Raw genomic sequence first — 7,821 nt, forward strand, 5'->3', positions numbered from 1 at the left:
CCTACCTACTTACCTACCTACCTTACCTACATACCTACCTACTTACCTACCTTACCTACATACCTACCTACTTACCTACCTACCTACCTACCTACCTACTTACCTACCTACCTACCTTACCTACTTACCTACCTACCTTACCTACATACCTACCTACTTACCTACCTACCTTACCTACATACCTACCTACTTACCTACCTTACCTACATACCTACCTACCTTACCTACTTACCTACCTACCTACCTACTTACCTACCTACCTTACCTACATACCTACCTACTTACCTACCTTACCTATCTACCTACCTACCTTACCTACTTACCTACCTACCTACCTACCTACTTACCTACCTTACCTACCTACCTTACCTACCTACCTACCTACCTTACCTACTTACCTACCATACTTACCTACCTATCTTCCTACCTACCTCCCTATCTAACAGCAGCACATCTTGTATTGACAACATATAAACAGATGTAAGAATCAATCAGGCAACATGTCAGTAACAGCAGCGGTACATGATCATTTATAATTTGGCCGCTCCTGATTATTTTTAAAAGTTTATTTGTTTATTTAAAGGATTAGCTGATGCTTTGGCAGTCAGTTAATCTTCCAGAGGACCACAACAGACATACTGTACATAATGCATGACATTGTAAACATTAAACTGCATTAATAAACATTGAATTACATCAATATACATTATAGGAAAAAAAAATACAAAGCCTACATTGATATGAAAAGAGAAAAATTACATTCATATACAATTCAAAACCAGTTACAGTGAAGATTTAGGTAGAATACTGATTAAAATCAATATGTAGATGATATTTAAAAAGAATGAGAATTATACAACTCATATGAAGCAGAACATGAATATGGAAAACTAGCACAGAGTTACTATGAATAACTCCTACTGTTCAGTCTCATCTGCATGCCAATAGATGCCTCTGCATATTCTTTTTAAAGGATGATTTATTTTTAATTAGGTGGATATTCAATTATTACAGTTTATTATGGCTCTGTAAATGAATAAAAAGTTTTTTAACAAGTTAATCTTTAGACTGGGTACCACAATATGACTGTTACTGGCAAATCTGGTGTTCTGGTTATGTGTGTTATTGCAGTAAACTAGCAGTGGCATCTTTGAGTTAACGGTGCAGCTGAAAAAAAGTGGCCATGCTTGAGGAAAACCTTTGCTCAATGGTGAGCCATGAAAGGCTGGAGTGCAACTTTTCAAATCTTTTCACGGCCCAAGGTGCTAACACAAAAATACAACAGAGATACAACCATCATACACACAGGAAAAAGTATAATAACAACAAATGAGAACTACGAAGGCCGTTCTGCGTTATTGTGCGACTGCTGGCGTTGTAAATGTAGTGTAGCAGGATAAATACTGTAGATAGTGCAGTAGAACAAAAACAGTGAGATTATCTCAGCAGGGGAATTTTAAGTAGTGAGTATTATGAAAATATAAATACAGACATAAATAATGCTGTTCAACTAAATTATAAAAACTATAAGAATACCAATAATATAAATAATGCCTATCTAGCGACCTCAGTTGTAGTTATACATAATATAAATAGGAGGAACAGCAGTGATGAAGGTCTGTTATAAGGGGATGTGGGGATGTTCCTGTGTGTATAGGGAGAGGAGGGGAGGGGGGGTGATCCAGCAGCATCAGAGGGGGGGATCCAGCATTAGATGTGGGGAAGGGAAGGGGAGGGGAGGGGGCAGTGTGTGAAGTAGGGGTGAGGTGCTTATGTGGTGGGTGGCAGCAGGGTGTTTAGATGTCTGACAGCTTGGGGTAAGAAGATGATCCACAACCCACAGAGGGGCAAACAGACTTTGTGAGGAGTGGGAGGGGTCCTCTATGATGAAAGAGGCTCTGCGTGCACAGCACTTCTGACAGATGTCCTGGATGGAGGGGAGAGAGACCCCTATGATCTTCTCAGCTGTCCTCACTATGTGTTGCAGGGTCTTGATGCTTTGATTTTGTTCATGCAGCCGGTCAGAACGCCCTCCACACTGCCTCTGTAGAGGGTGGTGAGGACGGGCAGCGGTAGACCGGCTCTCCTCAGTCTCAGAAGGAAGTGGAGGCGTTGCTCTGCCTTCTTGCCTGCAGAGACCAAGTGAGGTCGTCTGAGATGTTCACACAAAGAAACTTGGTCCTCCCGACCCTCTCCACTACGGAGCCACTGATGAACAGCAGAGAGTGGTCGACTGGCGTCCTCCTGAAGTCAACAACCATTTAATTTGTTTTTTCTACATTGAGAGATCAGTTGTTGTCATGGCGCCAGCTCACCAGTTGCTCCACATCCATCCACCACTGCTGTGTCATCAGCAAACTTGATGTTGTGATTGGATTCAGACTTGGCAGTTGTGGGAAGTCCAGAATCCAATTACAGAGGAAGGTGTCGAGGCCCAGCAGGTAAAGTTTCGCCACCAGCTTCTTAGGCGATGACGGTGTTGAATGCTGAACTGAAGTCAATGAGCAACATAACTGTCTTTAATGTCCAGGTGAGACAGGGCTGAGCGTAGGGTGTAGGAAATGACGTTGTCGGTGGAGCGGTTGGGGAGATATGCAAACTGGAGACAGTCCATTGAGGTAAGGAGGGCGGATTTGATGCGTCTCATGACTGGTCACTTGATCATGATGGGAGTCAGTGCCACAGGGCGGGTGTCACTGAGATGTGTCACAGTCTACTTCTTCGTCACTGGGAGGACGGCAGCCTGGCTCAGGGAGACGTCCGCCAGCTGGGTAACACAGGTCCTGAGCGATCGTCCAGGTATGTTGTCTGGGCCTGCAGCTTCGCACCGGTTGATCAGCTAATCAGGGGTATTTTATTTTCACAATCAGGTGCCATTTAGTTGATTCTTATTTTTGTCTTTTCTAGGAAATTCTTGCAACAGAATAAAATGAATTACAATATGTCAACACCCTCTGGATAGTTTTTTTTTTTTTACTTCTTTTAGGAAAATTACATTTTTTGAGCTGAATAAAAGCCTGAATGAACAAGACATTTCACAGTGTACACACGGGACGCTGTTTTAGCGCTTCCTCCTGTTCCTGTTCATTTTTATTATGTGACAACAGTCTCTTTAACTCGTGTTGTAGTCAGATTTAATTTGTGTGCATCGAAAAGTGAAAAAAAGTCAAATGAAAACCAATTCTCGGCTCTGCGGCTCGTCCAACTTTCCTTAACTGATGAGAGGAAAGAAAGTCTGCAAATCTAAAAATGGTGTCTGGTTTTAAATCCATACGTCCGTTCATTCCTCAGTGGAAGAAGAAGAAGAAAAAAAACAGAGTGTAATTACATGGAGCTTTCTGGGCCTAATGTGGGATTGATTTGTAACTGCAGGACATCCTTGAACCAGATCCTTAAAAATGAAGAGAGAGGAAAAAGGGGAACGGCGCCTTAAGTGAATTTAAAAATGCAGGAATAATTACACATATACTGCAAACTAATTAAGAAGCTGTGAACTCTGTGGCCTCATTCCTCCCTCTCAGTGATTACAGGACTCATATTTCAGAGTCTTGTAGCCGATTCCTCTACTGCGAACGGACGGAAGCAACGGAGAAAATGGACCGGTGACATCAGACATGGACTCGGAAAAAAAAAAAAAAAAAAAAAAATTAAAAAGGAAGAAAGTCAGACTCTGGTTACTATTTCAAAGTCGTCATATTAATTGTGTTGGAGGAAAGAAAAAAAAGAGAAAGTCTGTCCGCCAAGAAACATGGATATTTTTATAATTCAATGGATGTAATTTATATCTGCAGGATGAAGACGGCTGCTGCAGTCGACCACCAGAGTCCAGACAGAATAATGCCTATAATCAGAATCAGGATGGATCAGAATGATCTTTATTGTCATTATTCTCAGGTACAATGACAATTTGCTTCTGTTGTCGTTTAGATAAAAGAAATAAATAACAAATAAATAAAAAGCAGCACCAGAAGACAGCAGTAATAGCAGCATAATAATAATACTTGTGCAAGTTAAGTTCTAGTTAAATTAAATGTGTGTGTGTGTGTGTGTGTGTGTGTGTGTGTGTGTGTGTGTATGCTCACAGTTCCTGTAATCTGTGGTTGGGCAGGGAGGGGTGTGATGGAGGCCACAGCTCTGGGAAAGAAGCTGGTCCTCAGTCTGTTGGTTTGGGATCTTAGGACTGGACTGACAACGAGGTGGAACTGTTACTGAAGGTAACACGAGTATGAGGCGCTCAAGGCGGCGGAAAACATAGATCGGAAATACGGCGACACTGCGGCCTGACAGTCGTGGAGGAACTGCTCTGCTTCATACAGCACGTAGCTTTTGTGCAGCTGATATTTTGCATCTTTATGGGACACGAGCACCGCCCTCACTAACATCTGGCAGGGCTAACTTATGAAGTGACCGGTGTTCGCATCTCACCGGTTGGAGCAGAAGGTTCCATATTTGGCTGCAGGAACTGGACTCAGTTTGAAGGTAAGTGGAAGGGGCTCTCGATGGTGCTCCTGCTCTGTGGAAGCTGGGCTTGTTTCAGCTTCCTGAGGAAGAAGAGTCTCTGTTGGGCCTTTTTAAACAGGTGTGAGGTGTTGGAGGTCCATGTCAGCTGTTTTGACACACAAGGAACTTTTAGGTTTTCCACGCTTTCCACCCCCTCTCCATGTGGAGGAGGAGGTGGACTCTTTGCTTTGTTCTCCTGAAGTCAGTAATCATCTCCTTTGTCTTTGTGTCAAGTACCAGGTTGTTGTCCTTACACCACTAAGCCAGATGTTCCACCTCCAGCCTGTACAAGCCTGAAATTAGCCCAACTATTGTGGTGTCGTCTGCAAATTTAATTATGGAGTTGGAGGTGTGGATGGGGGGTGCAGTCGTGGGGGGAAGAGTGTGAAGAGCACAAGGCTCAGCACACAACCTTGTGGGCTTGTTGTGTTTAGGATGAAGGTGGAGGAAGAGGTGAGGGTACCAACCCTGACTTGTTGTGGTCAGTCTGTGAGGAAGTTCATGACCCATGAGCACAGTGATGAACCAAGGCTTAGGTTGTACAGTTTGCTGACCAGTTTGTGGGATTACAGTGTTAAATACGGAGCTAAAGTCCATAAATAGCATCACATTGAGGATCAAACGCTATTGATTTCCAAATTAATGGATATTTGGTGTTATTTTTGGCATTAAAAACTTTTTTTTTGGTACCATTATAGGGGAAATACTGATATCTAAAATCATGTTTGGAGGGAATCTTTAATGGTTTATATCATGGGGATTTGCTTTTTGTCTCCACAATATGACTGTATAAACAAACACTCTCTCTCTCTCTCTGTTGATGACAGATCAGTGACCAATCACAGCTGTCTAATGTCCGTGCCTCCGTATGCTGCATGTTAAACTTTCATCAACACTAATGTGGAAGTGATTTTGGCCTCTCTCTCTCTCTGCCACATTAGCGCCGATCTGGCGCCGTCACCGGGCTGGACTCACCGAGGGGAAACCGACGCCGCGCCAAACTGCTTCCAAAAACCTCCTGACTCGTGTGAACATGTGCTGCCATTAGCATCACGCTAAATAATTTACTCAGAGGAGGAAAAGAAAAAAAAAAAGCTGCAGATGGGACACGATCACCGAAGCCAAAACTGAGAGTGAAAGCAGAAGATTTACTATCTAATTATCAACAATATTCAACACTCAGTGATGTTTTTTTAAATGTCTTGTCCTTGTTATTAATGTTTCATTGCAATAAGACAGAACAATCCAGGCATCTCCAGTCAGGACACCAGTTGGGCTGTTTGATGATAAAATGCTCATGTGGTTTAATATGTGAGGGGAAGACGAAGTAAGAAACTTGAAAACTTTGATTTCAGGAAACAAAAGTGTCTTCTCCTGTAGTGAAACATCTCCTGAAAACAACAGCAACACAGTTTCTAGTCTGGAAAGTGAACTGCGATCAGCGAGGAGATCATCTGAATCCATGTGAAGCAGTTTGGAAAAGTTGAGGATCAAACTTTTGTCGTCTTTTTAGCTCTTTAGTTCATCAGGAAGACTTCTGCATCATTAATAAAGAGTCCCATGTCTGCAGTTATAAATATTAGAAAGTCGTTAATACATTTCTAACGAGTAATCAGAAAAAGTTTGTCCGTCACCTGCTCTTATAAACGTTAATATATTATTAATAAAGTTTTCTTATATTAATCCATCAAGTCTGCGGCTGTAAATATTAATAAGCTGTTTAGAAGTGGATTCAGGTCCAGATGCCTGCAGGTATTTTTCAGAAGTCAAACAGTTCTGATGAACCAAAGAGCTTAAAAAGAGGATTTTCCACAACCTGGCAACCCAAAAGTTTCTCTCGTTAATGTCTTATGAATCATTTATTACTATTTATAAACCAGAAAGTTGGTCCAAATTCCTCCAAATAAACCTGTTTTGATCATGTGACTCCAGAACGACATCATCTGTCTGTTACTCATCACTGTTAATCAATAACGATGTTTAATGATGAGACAGCGCTGTGGTTCAGGTCTGATGATGGTTTGGGTTAAAATGATCACTTTGTTCAGGTTGTTTGAATACTTTATAAATAATAATTAACCTTAGCTTTGATTTTCTTATTTAGTTATGATGTCATAACTTCAGAAATACTGAAGATCTGAATCCAAGTTTTCAAGTTTAAACTTCGTCTCAACTCTTCACTTCATCTCTGAGACAATCGTAAGAATTCAGGGCTCAGTACTGGACTAAATGACTGGTTAAAGGTGGTGATTTTTGTGAGAGTTTGAATGTGTAAAAATCCTCCGTAATACCTCTGTTCATACGGAGAGCCACATCACAGTGACAGAGCGTCTCTCTGGCAGGAAGAAGAAAGAAAGGAAGAGAAAAACGGAGAGGAGAGGAGAGGAGGAAGAAGAGGAGAAAAGCTTTAAGGCTTCGTCCTCTTCTCCTCTCTTTGTGCCGCCAAAATCTACCGAGTGGATTAACCGAATCTTCCAGCTGCTCTTCAAAGTCAACTCTGCTCCGAACCCCCTCCTCCTCCTCCTCCTCCTCCTCCTCCTCCTCCTCTTCCCTCCTCCTCCTTCTCCTCTTCTCCTCAGTCCATCGTCTTTTTTTTTTTTTTTTTTTTAAACTTCTTAAAGCTGAAGATACTCTGAGTGGTTTTATCAGCTGCTGTATAATTTAACAAAATCCTCCACAAAGACCTGAGCAGCGACTTACAGGCAGAGAACACGCGAAGAGAGAGAGAGAGAGAGAGCAGCTCGTTGAGACACAGAGAGCCACAAATATTCAAACCACGACCGCCGCCTGATAAAATGAGAATTAAACGTGGTCGTGTCGGTGCATTCTGCACGTCGCTTTGCCTCTTTAAAAGGCAGGAGTCGCTCTTATCAGCGCGGCGAGCGGCAGGAGCGCCAGTGTTCACAGGAGGGTGATAGTATCGCCGAGGAAAAGAAATCATTTTTTGAGCTGCTCTCATCCTTCCTCTTCACTTAATTCCTCCTGTCAGTGAAATGTGATTGAAGGCTCCTTTTAGAGGTGACACTTGATTGACAAAGACAGACGTTATTTAAAGTCTGTCCGTCATGTAAATCAGAGCTGATTATAGACTCAGCCGAGCGTTTCAGTGCGGAGACAGAAGACCTCCGCGGATTACAAATGTTTTTTTTTTTATTCCACACAAGTTTTTTTTTTTTTTTTAATTTCATGCAGGAAATTAACTAAAAACTTTTCACAGTTTGTTGCAGGACATTAATTTCACTCATTAATATATATTAGTTTCAGAGTCTCACTGGTAGTAGAGCTGAAAATGTAACGTTGTGTCCTCCGAGAGGTCATGAG

The 7,821-nt window shown here is 42.0% G+C and overlaps 1 long non-coding RNA gene across 1 annotated transcript; it reads left to right on the forward strand.

Moving 5' to 3' along the window:
* The first annotated feature begins 1,754 nt into the window (after positions 1-1,754).
* LOC122990693 lies at positions 1,755-3,658 on the forward strand. Its single transcript, XR_006405441.1, has 2 exons — positions 1,755-2,441; positions 2,531-3,658. It is a non-coding gene; the product is annotated as an uncharacterized LOC122990693 (long non-coding RNA).
* Positions 3,659-7,821: the final 4,163 nt, after the last annotated feature.

Source organism: Thunnus albacares, chromosome 10 (assembly GCF_914725855.1).
Source record: "Thunnus albacares chromosome 10, fThuAlb1.1, whole genome shotgun sequence".
NCBI lineage: Eukaryota > Metazoa > Chordata > Actinopteri > Scombriformes > Scombridae > Thunnus > Thunnus albacares.